This window comes from Chironomus tepperi, unplaced genomic scaffold (genome assembly GCF_022539635.2).
Source record: "Chironomus tepperi strain 1889 unplaced genomic scaffold, CSIRO-AGI_Ctep_v1 contig_93, whole genome shotgun sequence".
Taxonomy (NCBI): Eukaryota; Metazoa; Arthropoda; class Insecta; order Diptera; family Chironomidae; genus Chironomus; species Chironomus tepperi.
Window position 1 is genome coordinate 651,209 of NW_027226215.1, and position 21,729 is coordinate 672,937.

The 21,729-nt window shown below is 32.7% G+C and overlaps 5 long non-coding RNA genes across 5 annotated transcripts; all 5 read right to left on the bottom strand.

Annotated features, from left to right (window-relative positions):
* Positions 1-9,918: 9,918 nt before the first annotated feature.
* Positions 9,919-11,359, bottom strand: LOC139087019 (uncharacterized). Its single transcript, XR_011544091.1, has 2 exons — positions 11,219-11,359; positions 9,919-10,837 (listed from the first exon to the last, which is right to left on the bottom strand). It is a non-coding gene; the product is annotated as an uncharacterized lncRNA (long non-coding RNA).
* Positions 11,360-12,065: 706 nt separating this feature from the next.
* On the bottom strand, positions 12,066-13,180 carry LOC139086992 (uncharacterized). The gene is made up of 2 exons (XR_011544088.1): positions 13,040-13,180; positions 12,066-12,978 (listed from the first exon to the last, which is right to left on the bottom strand). It is a non-coding gene; the product is annotated as an uncharacterized lncRNA (long non-coding RNA).
* Positions 13,181-14,412: 1,232 nt separating this feature from the next.
* Positions 14,413-15,417, bottom strand: LOC139087002 (uncharacterized). Its single transcript, XR_011544090.1, has 2 exons — positions 15,382-15,417; positions 14,413-15,320 (listed from the first exon to the last, which is right to left on the bottom strand). It is a non-coding gene; the product is annotated as an uncharacterized lncRNA (long non-coding RNA).
* Positions 15,418-15,599: 182 nt separating this feature from the next.
* Positions 15,600-17,135, bottom strand: LOC139087020 (uncharacterized). Its single transcript, XR_011544092.1, has 2 exons — positions 17,081-17,135; positions 15,600-17,024 (listed from the first exon to the last, which is right to left on the bottom strand). It is a non-coding gene; the product is annotated as an uncharacterized lncRNA (long non-coding RNA).
* A 2,897-nt stretch (positions 17,136-20,032) lies between these two features.
* On the bottom strand, positions 20,033-21,729 carry LOC139086943 (uncharacterized). Its single transcript, XR_011544086.1, has 2 exons — positions 21,028-21,729; positions 20,033-20,968 (listed from the first exon to the last, which is right to left on the bottom strand). It is a non-coding gene; the product is annotated as an uncharacterized lncRNA (long non-coding RNA).

Below are 21,729 nucleotides of genomic sequence, written 5' to 3' on the forward strand. Positions count from 1 at the left end.
TCATGCATCAACAAAAAATGAAGCTTCAACAACTTTTACATGTGCTTTTTTTTCAGCCACAAAGCAGATTAAATATTAATGTGATTATGATGAGACGAGTCAGAAAAATATGAAATTTTGAGCATCAAAAAATTACCACTGACTGTACATATATCTGTGAAATGTGTGAAAAGTGCACTTCGGTATGATGTAAGAGCAGTGGTGGGCAACCTGTGTGCTGCGACACACTAGTGTGCCGTCAAAATGCCATGAATCGTATATTCCGTACGATTTCAATTGAAACTTACCACCAAGGTGTGTCGCGGCACTCAGGTTGCCCAACACTGGCTTAGATCATGATGTTGAGTTTAAGAGGATGATATTAAATTTGAAAGGATGAAAAAGGGGATGTAATATGATGAACATTTTGAACAATGAACATGAAATTTGATTTTAAGTAGACATTTGACTCAGTTATGCTGAATAATTGGATTTTAAATTACTAGAGGTTAGACCTTGTTGTTCGAATTGTTATTTGGAGATGTTCCAAATTCTACGAATGTATACTTGAGTCAGACTAAATACGAAGCTAACAACTGCATCCGCAAATCTTGATAATAGCACTGACTGATGCCCAATTTGTCTTAAATTTCAGTCTTGAGGAACAGAATAGTCAGTTATTACATTCATTAGCTTCCCAATTTATTATCTTTATTAGATCTCAAGATTTTATCAAGTTAGACCAGTAGTGGACAACCTTTTTTTATGTAACGGTACGCTTTGGTGGTAAGTAAGCCTCGGCTGGAACTGCACATGAATTATGGTTCATGACATTTCCCGGATATTAGGCGACACACAGGTTGTCCACCACTGTCCAAACTTTTGTGTGCCACGGCACACTTTGCTGGTCAGCCATGGTCAAAACCTTGCATGGCATGCAATTCATGGCATTTGCCCGTTCCGCGGCACACAGCTTACCCACCACTGACTCAGACCAAACATTAGATTCATCCATCTATTCATTCATGGCTAGAGCTTATGCGTCACTCAATTCTTCTTCAATTTTTTTTTTTCAGCACTTTTTTATGGTTTTTCATGAATTTCCGTTCCTCGATTAAAAGAATAATGCTAATGCTGGATAAAAATCATCCTCTTTTTTATGTTTATATACATTTATTTTAGAGCTGTCATGATGAAAAATGCTACTCATCCTGAATACTAAGATAACTAATGACTAACTCGTAAATCTCTCTCGGTTCTCATGTCTGCTGTTGAGTTCTTTCTCAGTAAATAATAATAAAGGAATTTTTTTTATTTTTATCATGCAAAGTTTTCGTTGGTTTTATTTCGGTAATGGAGTTATTTTTGATGGAATATTTGAATTGGATAGGTGCATGTGCAGGGATGTAACTAGAAACTTTTTGAAGGGGATTTTTGAATTTTTTTTCCTGCAAATTGAGCAATTACTTCCAAAAGTAAGGGGAGGGGGTGTGACCTCCAAGTCTTCTCTGAATACGGCTCTGGTATAAAGGTATATCCAGCAAGAGGTTAACCTTCCATTTGCACTTTTTTGGATGACAATTGATCCGAGTTTCTGACCAAAAATGTCCTGGATTGGTTGTAATGATAAGGACGCTAAAGTTCTCAATATCCCAAATTGGAAGAAGTTAGAGAGAAGTTAAAGCTATCTTCAGACGTTCTTTAAATTAGCAATAGGCCCGCGTGCGCCACATCCAAAGAAGTAAAGAAGTAAGGAAGTTCTGAATAATCTTCTTTTGGTAGCTAACGGCAGTCCGATAATTAAGGGGAATTCTTGGAGAAGCTTTCAAAGAGAGGAGTAGGGTAGAAGGTTAAAACGTGGTCAAGAATATTGATTTTTAGGAAGGAACGATCCCTTAGCTTGGAAGTTTGCCAAAAAATAAAAAAATGCTCTGTCATGCTTGCATTCATCAACACCAAATTGGCAGCCTCCACCATTTGATTGCCATATACTCGTTACCCTAAGCCACAATCATGACGAGCCCTTGACGTCCTTGAAGGAGTCATGAAGTAGATCCTGAATGCTCTTGCTCATTTGTGTTGCTCGGGATGAATCAAACTATTCCCTGCATATTCTACAAATTATGACCCAATACTCTAAAGCACACATTGTAGACAAAATATCGAGATACTAATCCGGCCATAAACTTTATAACGAACGTCTGTTATTCCCATAAAACAAATATCCATCCAACAGTATCTGAAAAAATGCAACTCTTTCCCAATGACTTATTTTTTTATGAATTTTTTTTTATATTTATTCCACCGAGTTAAAGATAAAAGACATTTAAAAATGAGAGAATTTCCTTTTTTTCAGTGCCATCCCGGAAGCAAATCGAAAACTTGTGCAAGCAATTGCTGTAAATTCTCCTTATGTAATTGTCATTTCAATTTTAAATGCTATTTACATTATCTTTTTATGGCATTTCTTATTACAATTTGTCGTTATAAATTGCTTTAATGTATTAAGTTCTGTAAAAATTGTTATATCCAAAATTATGCCATTAAAAGAGTTTTATTTGCGGTTTTTCAGCATCTTTTATTGAGCAGGTAACTGTCGATGCACAAAATATTGTAAAACTATTTTTAGCAATATTTGCAACAAAAATCGATAATTAATATTAATTTTTTGGAGCTGCAGCATATACAACCTTTCCGTTCTATAGAGTATTCCCATAGCTGAATTATCATAGGCTGAATAATAGCTCTCTCGTGACTTGCAATGCTCAGATGTTTTGAATTTTGAGAAGCTTAACATGTTCATTAAATTTATTGCTGAGGGTTTGCCGATAGGATGTTGATTTTATGACTGTTTTTAATGCAATTCAGTTTTATTGAGTTGAGCTTCGGTGAGGTAAAGTGACTTTGTTGTAGAGTGGTTTTCACGTTTTTGACACCGTATGCCTTCTAGATCACGACCTATCCAGAATCTTTTTGTCTCGAAATACTTAAATAATTGTAGAATTTAGCGAAAAATGATGAACGTTTGACGACCCAAAAGTCCACCTGGATGCACTTCTTGACATAGTGCAACAAGAATGCTACAACCCATCGCAATTGCTGTTCATTTTGATGGACCCTAAACTGTATTCTATTCTAATTTGAAAATTGAAACCTTCCACGTTTATTGGCTCACCCCATCATATCCTGATCCGAAATATCCCTTGGCTCACCCCATCCATATCCTCTTTACGTAAAGCCTCTCAATGAATAACAATTTTGCCATGGGAAATTTTATACAAAAAAAGATAAAAAATTGAATTATCAATGTTGATTGAGTATATTATCGGTGATTGAGCTGAAAATTGCTTTAGGTAATCTGATTAAACTACACATTTTAGTCATCAATTATTGTTATTGATTATGCAGATGAGTTTTCTTTGTTGATTAGCAATATTATGTAGGGGGTGTATAATTTAAACTGTTTAGTATATTTATTTATTTAAATTAATTGGTTTGGGGGCTGTTCAGTTGTTGCGTAACGCTTTTAAGTCTCATTGAGCCATAACGTTCCCTTAGGGGCACTTGATCTGGATTTTAGGTCGGGAAAGTGATGTGTCTCCTTCCCTAAAGTAACAAAATCTTCATCTCAACTCACTTAATTGCTTTACGTAATTGATGAACTCCTCCTTAGCCATAATTGTTCCTTAATTGAGAAATTTTCAATTATTTTGTATACCTATCGACAATAACCACATAAAATTTAACAATAGTTCTATGGAAATTCAATTTTATACACAATAAGCTCTCAAATCATGTCCTGCAAATGAATCTCATGCATGCATCGAGTACCAAATACTAAAAGTTAATTTTCCGAGCTTTTATTTCCATTTTAATTAAGTTTTTCATCATTCTCAATTGCATCTTAAATTCTTAAAAATAGAAGCTCTAACATGCTTTTTGACTGCTTTTCCACAAAAGCCATTAAAGCACTTAAACAGAATAAAAATTTTATATTTTTAACGACTTCTATGGACTCTTTAGTTACTGATAAAATTTAGTAATTAGTCAATTAATTAAGAAGTTTTTAAGTGCTTCTCCATTAGTTTTACATTCTTAAGCAATGAGAAGCTCTCTTGTGTTTTTAAATGCTTTTTTTGAACTTTGAGGGTGTAGATAAATTTTATTTGATCTGTCTGAGAAACTGTCGGACATACTTCAAGTTTCTGGGTCGTTTCACAATTCAACCTTGCTTGGAGCTCCAATTTTCTTCTTGATCTTGGATGTTGGGCAGTTTCGACTTATGAAAAAAAAGAACGAATTTGGAAATTGTAGGATTCGAGCCGACGACTTTCAAGTTACACACCAGATTTACCCCAATTGCCATGCCAATCACTTCAAAAAGTAACTTATCTGCTCATACCTGATCTAGTATCAAGAATCTTACTCAAAATTGATTCCTATCTACAAACTTTATCACTATTCTACATAAAAAAGTACTAATTAAATTAAAACCAATGTAGAACTGCAAGCAAGTATCACATTAAGTGGCAAAAATTTTGCCTGCAAATTGTAAAACTTTCACGCTATAAATTCAATTACAAGTTGAAACTTGTTCATATTGAATTGCAATTTAATGGTCGTAAAATTCTACGACAATCGGTTATAGCAGCCCTCAAGGATTGTAAATTGTATGCACGATATTGAATTTTAAAATTAATTTTTTCTCTGTTCTCGTTCAGTGAGACCGAGTGACACATAATGTAGGGTTTGCTTATAGCAACGTCAATGCGATCGATGATCTGTTGTACCATCCCATATTCTCTACAAAATATCTTTGTCCTTAAGTTCCTACCTCCCTAAGCGACACAAGTGAAGAAGGGTTCGCACGATGCTATTAAGATTCAGTCATAGCTGTTTTATTGACATCAAATTGAGCCATGATATTCATATGGCTGTCAAATAGAGACGGCTTCCATTTGAAGTTTGTAAAAGAGCTTTGGTGAAGCCTTAAAAGCTTCATAAACTTCCTCATTTGCGTGGTTCAGAAAAACATGCCAAAAATCTGAATTTGTCCACAATCAGACTTCACAAAATGCTACTGTTATCCTTAGTTCTACATTGCTTCCATTATTTCAGTTGGTTTCAGTTGTTATCTGTTAATTGGAGACATAAATCGTTCATAGAATTCATATGGATATGACCAATAAGAATGATTATTGTAGAAATTATGATGAAATAGAAAATTCGGAAATCGATGCAATAAAACTGAATGATAGCTAGTCAATCGAGTAGAATAAATAGAATATTCTTGGAATGCTTCAATAGAAATATTTACAGATTATTTATTTTTAGTATTTCCATTTATTAAAATGAATTATGAAAAGAGCTTCATTAACAGATTTTGTATTTGAATAAAACTTTGACAGTGTTTATAAGTTCTACTTGACTTACTTTCAAGGCTTGCTGTTTTGTAATCGTTGTTGGATTTAAATATAATTAAGAAGATTCAAATATTCAGAACAGTGTTTATTGTTTATTCTTCGAAGTTCAAAAAAAGACTGAACTTTTGTATGAAAAGGTTTTTTCAACTATGTACAATAAATATTATTCAAATCTCAAATGAACGTTATAACAATTTTTAATGTCAAATGTTCTTAAATCAAATTTTTCAATTACTCTGCCAAGATACACCAGATGGTCACTTTCCTTCTACAGCTTTTTCTATAGAATCTATTGAAATGCAAGAATATCGCCAACTTCACACAGCGTGAATACTCTTTCACCTCCGTCAAGTGCACTTTTCTCACACTTTCTTATTCCGTGACTTAAAATATTTCCTTCTACCGTTTCCTGACTTTTTTCTCTCTCTTTTTCATTCCCATCCATTCCATCATGCAACATTTTCTTTCATCAAAGTCAAAATGAACTTTGTTCTGTTTATCATTAGCAACAGTATAAATAATGTTTTATGAGTTCAAGGTTGTATGACAGTGGAGATTTATTATATGAGTAGCAAATAGCATTCCATTAAATGAAATTGAAGGAAAGTTCAGGAAGTTCATCATGTAATGCATTTGTGTAATCAACATAAATGATTTTCAACATAAATGTGAAAATTTTTTAAATCATTCTGATGCATTGGAGTTGAAGAATTGATGGATTTAAGTTTGAAAAATATGATTTGCACCTGTATTGCTGATTTCATTAATAATAGGAATTTATCCGATTTGTACATTTTGAAATTATGAGAATTAGTTGACGTGATGGCAGTTTAGTTTGAATCAAGTGACAGTTACACGGCAAACACAATTAAAATAATCCGTCGTGCTGGCAACATTTCATCCAAGTGACACAAATGAATAAAAGAAGGCTTCGCCATCGAGCATTTAAAGTTACATCAAAGCTTTTTGGTTTATTACAAATGAAAGCCTCCTCAATGGTTAAGTAACATGTTCCCGAATGACATAAAATGAGCAGAGGCATCCGAACGAAACCCATGAAGAGTCCTAGAAAATTTTAAATGCAATTGTCTTTCAAATGAACCTTTGTGTGGCTCGGAATCACAAATTTCAAATAAATTTTCAACTTTTACCTCACAGTTGAGCATAAATAAGTAATAACGAATGTCGAGACCACGATAAATTTTCTCTATTCAACTTCAACATTAAAAGATTCATCATTAAAGTTGAATTTATTTATATTTAATCATTATGAAAAATTTTCACTCATTTAAATCGCTTTGATAGAATTTTCTATACTTAAATAAAGTCTTTGTAGGAAAATATCAACATGAAAGGTTGCAATTATTAAAGTATATATGCGTCATAGTAGTATCTTTCGAGTTAATTAAACTAGCGCTTTTTCTATTTTAGAATACCCTGAACAGACAGGGGTATTCTAATATTTCTATTTTGTGAGAAATAATTGCATTTGACCTTCTTAATATTTCAACATTTGTGTATCAAAAATATAGAGCTAGAGTTATGATTGTTATTCATCCCATTGTACGGGATAATTTTTTAGTACCAATTTTTCATACCCAAATATTTATTCAATTCTACGGGATAATTTTTTAGTACTCCTATAACTCGTTGTAAGCTTTCAAGACAATTCATTTCAATTAACCTGACAAAATATCATATTATTCAGTCATTCTGTTTCCAAATCTGGTTGAAAAAGAATTACAAAAAAAAGCTCAAGGCACACAATTTTTTGTTTGTTGTCAGCACAAAAATAATTTGTCTGTCGTAAAAGCAGCTTTTGGCCAACATGTATGTAGCTTCAGTGGATACCATTATTTCAGAAAATTAAATTTAAAAATAAAAGGTTTGGACCTTTTTGTTTGTTCCATTTTCATAATTATTTCCTTCATTTCCTTTACCATAAGCCAGTCCATAAGCTCATACGTATGATCATATATTGTGTTATTTATATTAATATATCCTAGAAGTTTACTAATTAAGTTTGCTTAATCCACTCCTACTATGATGAAGATTTACGTACATAATCCAATAGAAAATCCAATTTACCATATGGGAATTTCATTACAAGCTTTTATGTATGAAACACAGATAAACTTTATCATCACTATATCATACACATTGCACTTTTGCATAGATGCATACTATTAATTAATGTCAACAGTTGTCATAGAAAAAGGAACAAAAAAGAAAACCTTTCCTATCTCACTAATGTTGAACAAACATAAAAAGCAATATTTCTTTGTTGAATGTGAAAATAAAAGATAATCATAATAGCAATGACAGCTGATTCCTTATTTCAATGATATGTTTAAAAGGGGTAAAGAAAAATGATGATGAATGCATTATTGCGTATTTCTTTGTGCTTTTTCAGGCTTTTTTTGTGTTATACTCAGTGATTTTGATCCTTTAAATTTGCAAGAAATGGGAGCGAAAAGTCTGAACAATCAGTTTGTCTATTGACAGAAATTTGAACAATTTTGTCGCATGGGCACATTCTACACAAGGATCTATGCTTTTCCGAAATCCCGGTCAGGTTAAGGAATATTTTGACAACTCGGTACGGGATCGTAACTGAACTTTTCCGAAATTTGTACAGGTTCTGGATCCTGACATCGACGAAGCATGCAAGGCTTCATTTGACTATCTTTAGGAAGTCACACTGAGTTTGTTGTTCATTTAAACTCCCTATGGACTTCTTCTTTCTCTTTGTGTGACTCTGCAAGGATGATTTTTAAATGACAATGTCCAGTTTAACTTTCGATCTGACAGAAAAAGTACAATTTTAAACAATATTTAGATCTCAAATGAGACTCGAACCCACGTTCGAAGATTCCCATCTTCCGTCTGGTGATTTTTCAGAAATTCTTATAATTGAATATTTCTACTTCTTAAGTAGCAGCTTAAGTTACCGTTGAAAGACCATTATCAACGTATTCCATCAATAACGTATTTTTTCAATTAAAATTTTTCGATTTTAACGAACGTTGTTCTATTCGCGAACATTAAAGTTCAGTAAACCTACAATCGTCAAACTGTCTGTACGCTTTTAAGCTAGTCTATTTAGTCATGAACTGTGATATTACACAAGAATAGCATAAATCTCCTTTATTTTAAACTATAGTTTGACTAAAGCTTCTATCAGATGTTTAGACAAGAACAAGTCAATGAAAAAATATTCAATACAATCCAATTTCAGAGAATTCAAGTTGAATCCATTCGAATGCACTTAACGTCTCGATTTCAATGAAATTTTCAAGCTAATATTATACTCACTGGAATCTATTTTTGCGCTGTTCTTTCACATTTTCCACTCATCTGATGAACTTTTTTTTCCTTTGTTTTGATATGCTTTACGTACAGCATACATATACGTATAAAATTTTGAATTATTGCTTGATATGAAAAGTTCTTTGTTTGATAAACTTTTCATATTTTTATTATTATTGAAGGAGCTTATGTGTGAATATTTATGAATTTTTAAGGAAAATATTTGGATAACTTCAACTTTATTCATGATCAAGCTCATTCGAATGATTAAGTTACAAAATGAACCATGATTGTAAGTTCAACAAGCTTTTTCAGTCCATTGTATTGATTGAACTTTATGAATAAAATTTCAGAACTGATTGAATTTTCACTCTGCATTAAGTGCTGATTCGATAGACTAATACAAACCAAATTTATCGCCTTAAGTGACATGAGTAATCTGCTTATCGTCGTTTGTATATTTTTTGCATAAAATATTAAACGAATTTCCATGTATTCAATATTTAAAGAAAATAAATTGTATTGAAACCCACGTGAAATTATCTTTACGAAAATGTCAAGGAAGAAGATACGCTTCTTGGTAGAATGTTTGTCGGATGATAAAGTTTTGTGTTTACTTGATGGGAAATCTAAGTTGAAGATTGAATATAACAGGATGTATGATAAGGTAAATGAGAAATTTAGATCGATTACACATGAATTTCTTTATTCTTGGGAAATATCAAATTTTGAGTTAGACTTATTTTCATATTTTCCATTTTCTTGATAAATTCTCGGGATCGGGATCGGGATTGAAATTTTCGGGATCACGAGATTTTTCGGGATCGGGATATCCCGGAAAATCCCGATCCCGATAGCGAGAAGTCATATGAAAATGCGAATAAATCCAGTTTGATCTAGGTCTTAACCTAAAAAGTAAGATCCAGTATGGTTCAAGCCACTTATTCGGCCTAAAGACAAGATCCAGAAACTTCAATTACTTCTTCGACCTAAAAAACAAGATCCAGTTAGTTCCAAGTCCTTTAATTTACCCAAAATCAGGATCCAGTAGGCTTCAAGTCACTTGCTTAACCTAAAAAACAAAATCCAGTAAAATTCGTATCACTTCTTTACCCAATAACATGATTGACATTAAGCTTAACATTCTGAGCAAAATGATTTTGCCAGATAAAAAAATCCCTGCAAAATGACTTTGCCCCATATAAAATTTGTGGCAAAATGGTTTTGTGCCATATAAACTGTTAATTACATCATTTTAGTTTATTTCATTAATCATGGATACAAAGTTTCTAGGTTTCATAACTTTATAAACTTTAAATAGAATCAAACTTATTACAATTGCAACAAATGTGCTCAATATTGTAAATGTAAATAAAAAAGATGGAAATGAGGACGACGCTGATTCTCTTTTAATGTCAATAAGTTCTCCTGCATCTTCGAGTTGATCAATTGATTTTTTTAAGTCATCTAGACATTCTTCTTCGACTCTAGATTTCAATGTTGAACCATGTCCCTCACAAACTATATAAATTATAATAAAAGGATATGGATTTGCCAAAGTTTTCTTAAAAACACCATCATAGCAGTAATTCTTTTCCAAAGATACTTCTTCTAGATTGATCAAACCACTGAAAGCACCAGAGTCAATCTGCTTAATGTGACATGCGTAGAATGAAATAATCCTAATTGACGAATGTCCTTTGAAGAAATCTCTGCCAACATGATCAATTGGATTGTATGAAACGTCAAATTTTGATAAGTTTTTCAATCCATCAAGATCACCAGTCATTAAGTGCTGAAGATTTGAATCTTTGATGTATAAAACATCAATGTTTCCAAAAAATCCAGAAATATTTCTCGGGATGTATTGACAATTCTCTTTGTACATAAACAACATTTTAATATCTTTGTCTGCTTTGTCAGCATCATGTAAGCCCATCACGTTAGTTAAGGTTCGGTCTTTGAATGTTGTTTCAAAATTGACAGCTTTGCATGTGTATCGTGCTGCAATGTACCAGTCCATTGGGGAAAATGTTGAAAATTCACAATGCATTTGTGCAGCATTTAATTGATTTATGGTTATTGCAGTTAATATGAGTTGAATGATGACTAATTTGAAGTGGCTGCTAAAATAGAAAACAGTAAGGCAGTTAAGTAATGCAATAATATTGTATAGACCCAATACGTTGATCTCTATAATGCACAGCTATTGACGAAGCATTTCATGAATTTCAGTCAGTGGTGGGCAACCTGTTTGCCGCGGAACTAGTGTGAAGCCAGAAATATTTGGAATCTGATCAAGGATCACCACCAAGCTGTGCCGTGAAAAAAAAAAGGTTGCCAACCACTGTTTTAATTAATTAAAAACCCGAACTCAGGTCGGAGTGACTCTGATTTGCTATCAGATTAAGTTTAAATTCGACACTATGTCATAGTCACGTCAGCATGGTGCCAGATTTTAGATTGATTAACCGGCTTGTGCTATTCTAAACAAAATTTATACTTACTTCATACTTGCTTCCTAAATTCAAACTAATCAGGCTCAAAACTTTATTGCGACTGAATATAATGATTTTCACACTTCTCGACTTTAATTGAATAATCAGCGCAACTTTATTGATTATTTTGATGTCGTGTGTCATGATTAAAATTATTCAGAATAAAAATTTAATTAGAAGAAGTAAACACTTCTATATTCTAAACTTTCTGGAGTCATCTCTGAATATTTTGATTGAAAAATATGTTTGTTCATGTTGAGAACGTCCAAAAAATTGACCGTCCCTATTTAGCAAAATCACAAACCAACCTCCCTACCCTCAAACGTCTGTTCGTGAAAATATACGATGTAGCAATGCCTAATATTGCCTAAGTCAACTTGACTCAGACCTGAGGCTGGATGTCATTAAATCTGGCATGTAACCAAGTCAGACTGTCCTAAAATCGTATTTTCTCTCATTTCACCTGTTTCACATCATTTCACCTGGGACAATCCGGGAAATAAATCCCGACCAACGTAAGTCTTTCATTGACAGCTACGTTAAGGTCATATTGAGGAAAGAGATCCTCAATTGGATTTCTAACAAACTTCCCGAATGTACAACATGACTAGCCAACATTAAATAATGTCAAGATAGACTAAGTAATGACATTAAGTGAATTTGTCTAGTTAATACCCGAGTCGCCAAAAATATGTTAGAATTAGGCATCAACTGGACATTAATTTACCATCAATTAGTCATAACGCATTTTTATACACTCTGGATAGCTAGACTTATTAATGACATTATGTTAAGTTGTCCATTCGGGATACTTTAGGGGCCGTTCTTTTATTACGTTACGCAAAAACACTAAAAGTATCAATATTTAATTAAAATACTTTATTTCCAGAAAATTATAAAATCTGACATTTTAAAAGCCATTACCATTCAAATTTGATGAGACTGTAGTGAAATTGACTTCATTCCAGTCTGATTTATAGCTATTTTTATAAAAATTATAATTGATGTAGGCTATGAATATACTTATGATGCTCAAAAAGCAAATCATTCCGATTCCAAATTTGAAGAATATTCCATAACTTACTGGTGCGATTGGAACTTCCTCAACTATGCATTCTCTAATTATCTCTTGTTCCTTAAGTAATCTACCAGTTCCTGTACATTTATCATAAACATCAATATTAAACTCACGAAGAGATTGAATTCGATAACTATAATAGTATGCACTTGCTGGATATTTTCCAGAAATGCAGTCATTGTAATTTAAATCCATTGTTTCAATTGAAACTTGCTCGTCAAAAGCTCCTTTTTCAACTTTTTTCAAATGACAGTCATGGAATGAAATTTTCTTCAATTTTTTGTGATTTTTAAAGAAATCTTTTTCGATTAATTCAATTGGATTGTGTGAGACATCAAAGTTGACCAAATTATCAAGTCCGTCAAGGTCACCAATAATCAAATGCTGAATATTTGACCTCATAGCGTACAAAGTGGTAAGATATGGAAAAAATTCCCCAACATTAGTCGGCAGGTACGGAATATTTTGGTACTTAATAAACAAAGTCATGACGTCATCATTGCTTTTTCCAGCTTTATGAGCTCCGTCCACTGCCAATATTTTTCGTTCTTTAAATGATGTTGTTAAGTTTTTCACTTCACATCCATAATTTGTTCCTATATATGTAATCATGGTCTTAAATTCACAATGCAATGTCAACTGGATGCTCAAATTTACATTTAAAAGAATCAGAATTAAAATGAGGAAATTCCTAAATTGAATAAAATTGAAAATTAGAAACTTAATGACTTAATTTAAATTTATTTACTCACATTTTATATTTTTTATAGCTTAACTGAGCTGATAAGGTGCTATTAAATCGACACTACTCTCTATCACATGAAATGAACAAATGATTGAAAAATATTCAATGTTGGATGTGATAATGAATATTTTTGAGAGAATCCTGCTTATTAAATCGTGAGAACACTGCTTCAAGTCTGAGGAATTTCGCAATAATAGAGTTATGTATAATATAATGTCTTATGATGTTGTTTTGAAGTAAATAGTAATATATTTTTAATAAATAATTAATGCCTCACAGATTTTGTTTAGTCTCCGCCTGACCCGTTGATTAAATCATGGTTTGAACTTACTAATTACATTTTTTATTCAAATAAAATTTGCTGATAATGATTATTTTGCTTTATTTCAATTAAACTTGAATTTAAGTTTTATTATTTTATACTGTTTATAAGAAAAACATAAGCATTTTCTGTAATACTTTTATTATTCATAATTCTGCAATTACAGCTTTTTGAGGTTTTAAGGAATTGTGAATTTTCTATCTGAATAAATGTTTCACAAACTATTCCGAGCAACGATAGCTGGATTTTTCGCCGTAAATGTGGGTCCAAATCAGCTGTCATGGTGCTGTTATAGAATGATGGTATCAGACGATGTATTGGTGCCCTAGAAAACACGCTGTGCTATTTGGGATCCCGGAAAGCACAACTTACTTTTTTACTACACTGGTCGTACAGATCAATTGAAACCCATGACCTCACACAAGAGTCGTTTGAAGCTGCTGGCAAGCTCTATAGATGGCTTTCATTTGTCAAATTTCAATACCAAGCGCAATACTATCTCTATCGACAGTTTCCTTCCAAGAAAATTGTCAGATCTAAAGCCCGAGACCAGGAAGACATTTGAATCGAATTCGACACCAATGAAGAGTGTCGTCGATCGGCTACACAAATGGAGAAGGTTCCACTACAGAGCTTTTAAGGATTTTAAATAGACTTCTTTGTTGTCTTCTTCATTTGCATTACTCGGGTGTGTATGCATATTCTAGCAGACAATGGGTATACTTTTCTGAATGTGCGGGCTACGGGCTCATGATTATACTCGGAAAGCATGACTTTTGACTCTCATGACTCTTGACTCTGACATGAGGCCAGATTTCATCAAATCAAGCATGAAACCAGAGTCATGCTGACCTTGTGTCGTATTTTCGGACATTTCAACGCCGTGTGGAATCCAGGATACTCAATAAATGTATTTGATTATGCTCAATTTTGTGAGCTCTTTGTCTGTTGGAGATGATTCATTCCGCAATTTGAAAACAATCAAATTCAAGCCGAATAAACTCGGGATTTTCCGAAACAATTTACTTTTCGGATGTGATTTTATTAAAAATTATCAATTTTATTTTTAAAAACCAACCACAATTTTATTGATCAACTTCACTATAATGATACTTTATGTCAATAGTTACTTAATTTTAAATTTTATGCAAATTTCTTATTTATTACTCAATTTTCTGAATTCTGTCTCTGCAACTCTCTCCATGTACCTGATGAAACTTTTCTTTGCATGTAAATTAACATCGCTGACAAAAATGCTGTAACTGTTGATAGGAAAATAACGCCAGAAACAACAAGAACATTATGTGATGGTCCACTCGATTTCAATTCTATTGGAAAATCATCGCATGTCTCCTGATAAGAGCTCTTCAATACATGAGTTGTGTTTGAGCAATTTTCAATGAGTTTTTTTTTAAATTCCCAAATTGTCACTAGTTCTCCATAATATGAATAAAGGACAGTTTTGGAGTTAATGCATTCATTGTTTTCAAATGACGCAGCTTTTAAGTTGCTTAGTGAATTAAATGCAGTTGGACTAATTTTTTTAAGATGACAATTGTCAAAATTGATTGTTTCCAGTGAACTTAAGTCTTTAAAGAAGTCATCACCAATTTGTTCAATTGGATTATTTGACAGATCCAATGTCTTTAAATTATAAAGTCCTGAAAGGTCTCCAGTCATCAAATGCTGGACATTTGATTTAAAAATCTTTAAATAATTGATTTTAGGGAAATTTTCACTTATATTAAGCGGCAGGTAAGGCATATCACTATAAGTTATTATTAATTGATGAATTTCAGCATCGCCATCATATCCATAAATTCCAGTGATATTTCGATCATCAAAAGTTGTAACAACATCTTTTGCATTACATTTATTGACATAATATCCAAATTCCATTTTGCATAATAATTTCAACTGACTGGATGACTTCATCATCACAAACATGATTAAAAAGGCAATCAATCTATGAGAAAAAATTATAAAAATAAGAAAAAAGACTTTAAAATAAACAAGATTAAGTTTACCTCATTTTTGACGTTCTGTACTCACTGCTGCAAATCTGAAAAATAATTGAAATTTATTTTAATAATCAGTAAGTTAATAGATTTCTCTGTAAAATAAAAGAGCTAAATATTGAGTAAGGAGAGAAATAATAATGAACTATGACTTTATTTATTTTGTATTTCCTTTATTCAATTAGGTATGTGTACTTATAAATAATAATATTACTTTTGAAAAAACATTATTGATTTTAATTAATATTTTTATTGAATTTTATATTGTAAAATGAAATCTAAAGCATTTCCCATGGCGACACATATGGAGAAGAGTCCGTCTCGATTCCAAACCGACCATTCAAGGGATGGCTGAAGCTCTTTTGTCAACGCTATATGGAAGCCAAATCGTAGTTATTTAGATTTCACATGGTAATGGCTTCCATTTGGCGTTAACAGAAGAGCTCAGAGCTCTAATTTTTTTCTAAGAAAGGAGGTTTTGACTGCCAAAATTCGGAAAACAAACTTGGCGGAAACTGGATCATTCATGGCGGAGCCTTCTCATTTGTGCCGTTTGGATATGTACCGCCTGCTCATAGTTAAACTCAAAATTTACTAATATTAATCAATTTTTAAATAAAATTGAAGTTTGGACTTCCATCAAATAGAGAATCCGTTATTGGACTACAATGAAAGCACCAAACCTTCCCAAATGGACAAAAATACGGTGTAACCAGTCGATGGCAAGTCCATGCCCAGTTGATGACTAGTTCTAAAGTATTTTTGTCCATTCAGATCCAATTATACTTCAATATTTAGTTTAAGAAATGGTTTGGTCATTTGCATTAAATCTCATAATCCAATTACTCATTGGATTTCGCCTATACATGGCCATGATAATAAAAATTAAGAACACATCAATCGACAATAAAAAACAAATGACTGCAATTCCAAGTTTACAGAAAAATCCAAAATTTTCAGTCAATTCAGCCATTTCAGTTTCTTCTTTTTGACTACACATATTGGTTGTTTTATGAACTTTTAGGATTCGTCCATTGCCTGCACATTTCTCATAAGCATTTGTTAAAAATTGTGCAAGTAAAAGTGGCCGACTTCTTAAATTATAGACAAATGATCCATAAACTTTTGAAATACAATCATTATCGTCTAGATTTAGGTAAGCCAGAGAATGAAGTCCATCGAAAGCTCCAAGCTCAATTTTTTTCAAATGACAATTTGAGAATGATATTAAAGTCATGTCTGTATGATTGGCAAAAAAGTCTTTCTCAATTAATTCAATTGGATTGTGGACAACAGAAAATTGTATTAAATTATCAAGTCCATTCAGGTCACCAGGGATCAAATGCTGAACATTTGATCTCATTACGAAATAACTTTCTAGATTAGGGAAAAATTCCCCAAGATTACTCGGTAGATAAGGTATATTTTGATGATAAGCATAGAGCATCTTTACATCACTATAGTTGTATCCAATTTCATGATTTCCAGTGATTTCCTCAATTTTACGATCCTTAAAGGATGTTGTGAAATTATTTACATGACAAGCGTACTTTGTAACCATGTAAAGTGATTCCATTTTAAAGTTACAATGCATCGTCAATTGATGACTCAGATGTGCATTGAAAACAAACAAAATCAAGACAATATTGTTCCTAATAAATAGAGAAATATTAAACACTTGCCACTCAAGTTTAAGTAAATTACTCACATTATACTTTGTTAATGCTCAATTCAAACTGATAAGTCTTGCCGCTGCTCTTATTATGCGCAAATAAATATGTAAATGATTAAGACTACTTGGTTGACAATTTTCAGTGTTAGAGATGAGAGGACGATTCTCAATTTGACAACAATTTAGGAGAGCATTTCAGATGAGAGCTTAAAAGTTACTAGTTGACTACTCTATGTAGCTACAAGTGTGTCTGTTAAGCCCGAGCGACACATCTATAAGTACATAAATTGACTAAATTTAGGTTTAGAATACTCGTGGTAGACCAAATAACTCCTGGAAGGAAACAGGATTGTATTTGGTATTATCAATTGGCAGGCAGAAGCCGGCGATAGAACCAGCTTTATGCGACATGTTAGGGATGCCATGGATCACAGTTGATCTGCACGACCATAGAAGTAGGTAAGTAAGTAAGCTTTCGAATAGGTTGATGATATAGAATGACAATGAAGTCCTTTGGGAGTCTTTGAGCCTTGACTGGATTATTCCTTATTTAGCTTAGGTCAAGTTTAGGTACTATATACGATTTTTCTTCTTTTATCTATACGATTTTTAATTAGACAGAACAAATTGAAAAAGCAAAATATCCCACTTTATTTAGATGACAAGCTTATATACACAAGTTTACATCATTTTATTTACATACATTGGCATTAATCCATAAAGCACGAGATAAGGAAATTGTTTAATTGAAAAGCAAGTGAGTATTTCATCACTTCAAGTGTTTATGTTTGATGTGTATTTCTATAAATTAAAGATGCCGCGACGCTCCTATATTTGATAAGGATCATGCAAAATATTGTGATTTTATAGAAACTTTATGTTAGCCATAATACTGTAGGACTCTTGCGAACCTGGAACTAAGACGTCAGCAATACAAATAAAAAAGAATTAAATTTCCATCAAATTTATTTAATTAAAGCCTGATGAAAGCTACATGAAATTTTTAAGGGCTCGTCCAAAATTGCAGGTCTGCAGACCCGTAGCCTTTAACAAACTATAAGATTCAGCTCAAAACTGCAAGCCTGCTCATTTAAAATGCAGGAAATGAAGACCTGCGATTCTTGGACGAACCCTACACATTTAAAAGTAATTGCTTAACATTTTAAGCCTCAAAATCAGCATAATCGCTGTTCACAACCTCATTGAAGTCTTTCTCACTTCTCCTACCATTAACCCTAACAATAACCAGTGCTAATAAAATACTCAATAACATACTGAGCATTCCTAGTGGAAATAAGAAGTAAATTAAATATGAATATTCTATATTTTGTATTATTATTGTTGATTGGTGCTGATTGGAGCGACATTCCTTAAAATTGATTGTTTTTATTCTATTTCCTCTCCCATGACAGCGTGAATAAGCTTGTGGGAAGAAACTTTCAGCTAGATTTCTCTTATCAAACGTTTTAATTGTGTCGATGCATTCATTGTACTGAAAATCGATTTGTGATAAGTTTTTCAAGTCTTTAAAGGCACCAAAATCTATTTTCTTGATATGGCAAGCATTAAAAGAAATTGACCTTAATGAGTTACGTCCACTAAAAAAGTCTTCTCCAATATGATCGATCGGATTGTCGGCCACATCAAACATCTTCAATTTATTGAGTCCATCAAGATCACCAGTCATTAAAAATTGAAGATTTGACTTCCTTATTGTAAGATCTTCAAGATTAGGAAAGAATTGACGTATATTTCTCGGTATAAAATGGCAATTCTGATGCAAAATTGATAGGAATTTAACATCCTTATTTCCCATTCCAGATTCATGAGTTCCAGATATTTCTGTGATGTGTCGATCATTCCATGAAGTTGTTACATTTGGTACATTACATATGTAAGTTGCCAAAGATGACATTTTGAAAAAATCACATTGAAGCTTAAGTTGATAAGATGAATTAAGGAACGTGCACAATAAGGTCAAAGTGATGAACCTGCTTTATTTGGGGAAAGGAAAAATTAATTTTCAGATAAGGATGGGTTTTTTTTTGAATATGTCTTGTTATATGTCGTTGGGGGAATAGAAAATTTGAAACAATCTTAAGCGACAAATGTAAAAAGCTTCGAAATGCCAAGATTTATCAAAACTAAATGATCCAGATTTGGTAGATGGCATTGTTATTTGGCATAGGGCAGTTAGCGATAGAGCCTTTTTAGACCCCAACTGAGTGAGACCATAGATCACCGAAAATACCAGAGCTACACATATGAAGAAGAACGGATTCATTAAACCATGGTGCATCCATAATCGTGATGTTCATGATATTCGATTGAATTTATTGCTGATACAAAATGAAACCCAACCCGAACGGCCAAAGTGGACAAGATGTGCTGTTCGGACAAAAAGCCAAACATTTACACACTTACTTCGCTGGCTGTACTAATTATCTGTGATCCATGGTCTCTCTCAGTTGGCGTCTGAACCTAGCTTAATTGCTGGCTTTTCCTTCGCCAATTACGAATCCTAAATGCTTCACTAACAGTCAAATAATTGCCATAAAATAACGGCTTGACAGCTCTGACAGTGCCTTAATAAAGCCTTATCGAACCCTTGACCTAGCCTATTTCATCTGCGTCGCTCGGGCTTTAAAGAAGCATAAATATCCCATTTTAGGTGACGATTCAATGAAATTGAGTTTAAATTAGATAAGATAATTGAATTCTTAAGAATTAAATTCAAATTTAGTTCACATAAAGTGCGATCGACATACTGTCAACAATAACAAGCATATTTAATAATTTTTAATCTACTTACTTCATTTCCACTGTATTATTAATTTCTATCTTAATGGTGTCAAATGTCAATCACAAATATAGCTATAAATCATTAATTTTCTTTATCACTTGCTTAATTTAATTAAAAAAATATGAGATTCCAGTTCCTTACGCGATGAGACACTCAACATCAATGCGAATAATTAACGATAATGCTGATAATTTTAACAAAAAATTTTTATTCAATATGGTGTAATTTATGAGCGGAACTGATAAATTTTGCATACAATTTATACTAAAACATTCTTCATCTCATGCCAGTTGCCATTAAAATTGTTCTTGACGATTCTTATTAAAACAATTGAGAAGATTACGTTAAGCAGCATCGTGAAAACCAACAAAACAGTCATTACTGTAGACCAGGAGCTTGATGTTTCCTGAACATTATCATTGTCGGATGTCAATTTATCACTTGTCAAATTGTCACTGGCATTTTGAATTTCATGACACAATTCAGTCTGATTTGACCTTAAGGTATGATCCAAGCCATGACATTTGTCATAAATATCTTCTGTAACTTCTTCCATCATTCCATCTCGCATACCTCCATAACTACTGTCAAAATCATATCTTATGTCAATGCATGGATTTTGATCGAAAAATATAGAATTAAGGCTTGTCAAGTCATCAAATGCACCTCTGTTGACTTTCTTTAAGTGACAGTCATAAAATGAGATTTTCTCCAATGTCTTTTGTCCTTTAAAGAAGTCCTCGCCTATCTGCTCAACTGGATTGTGTGAGACATCAAATATTTTCAATTTATTAATTCCATCAAGATCACCGGCCATCAAGTGCTGTACATTTGACTTCATAACGTATAAAGTTTCGAGATTAACGAAAAATTTCCCAAGATTTAGCGGAAGATAAGGAACATTTTGATGTTTTATGAAGACCTGCTTGACATGATCGTTTGATTTGCTGTATTTATGAGTTCCAATAACCTCAGTCACTGTGCGATCTTTTAAAGTTGTGTGAAGATTGAGAACAATACATGAATATACAGTTTGGTACACAGAATCATGATTATCGAAGTTGCAGTTAAGCTCTATGCATGTTGATAAATTTATGATGCAGCAAATGAAGATGAAAAGTCTACCAAAATAAGAACGATAAGCACCAAATTAAACAATTATTTAGTTTTAAAAACTCACCTCATTATCAATTATTTTCAACTTTGTACTTTCTGCTTCGACGATTTTAAAAGGAATGAAATCGTCATCACGCTTTTTTTGATTTGTTATTGGCATTATCTCAATCATTTACTCTCAGGTTTCTCTTCTATTTTGATGTTATTCTCAATTAAATGATCATATATGAACTTTGAATTGAATTATGTTAGATTTTATTGTGTTTCTTAGGTATAAAGTGCAAATAATTCTAAATGTGATCCCCCAATTGTCAGTAGACAACCAACGGTAGAGACAGCTTCAGGCGGCAATGAGAGAGGCTATTTGATCTTTTTCCAACTACTTCTGAAAACTTTAAGAAAACCGTCAATTACAGGATGGGAAATGGTTTTTTTCAACATTCGATTTGCCCTCGCTGATCTCTGATTGGGTGTAGGACATTTGCCCACTGACACTTGCCCACTGACATATTATCGTAATTAACAAAATGAATCTTAGTAAACCAAATATTCAAAATATTGCAGCTTTTTGGATTATTCATCATTGATTTACACAAATGGTGGGCAACCTGTGTGCTGCGGCACAATAGAGTTCAACTAAAAATATTTTAAAATGCCATGAATTGAATGCCGTGGATGGTTGCGGTCAATGCTCACCATTTAGTTGTGCCGCATGACACAGGTTGCCCACCATTGATTTACACTTTTACTAACCTTTCTTATTTAA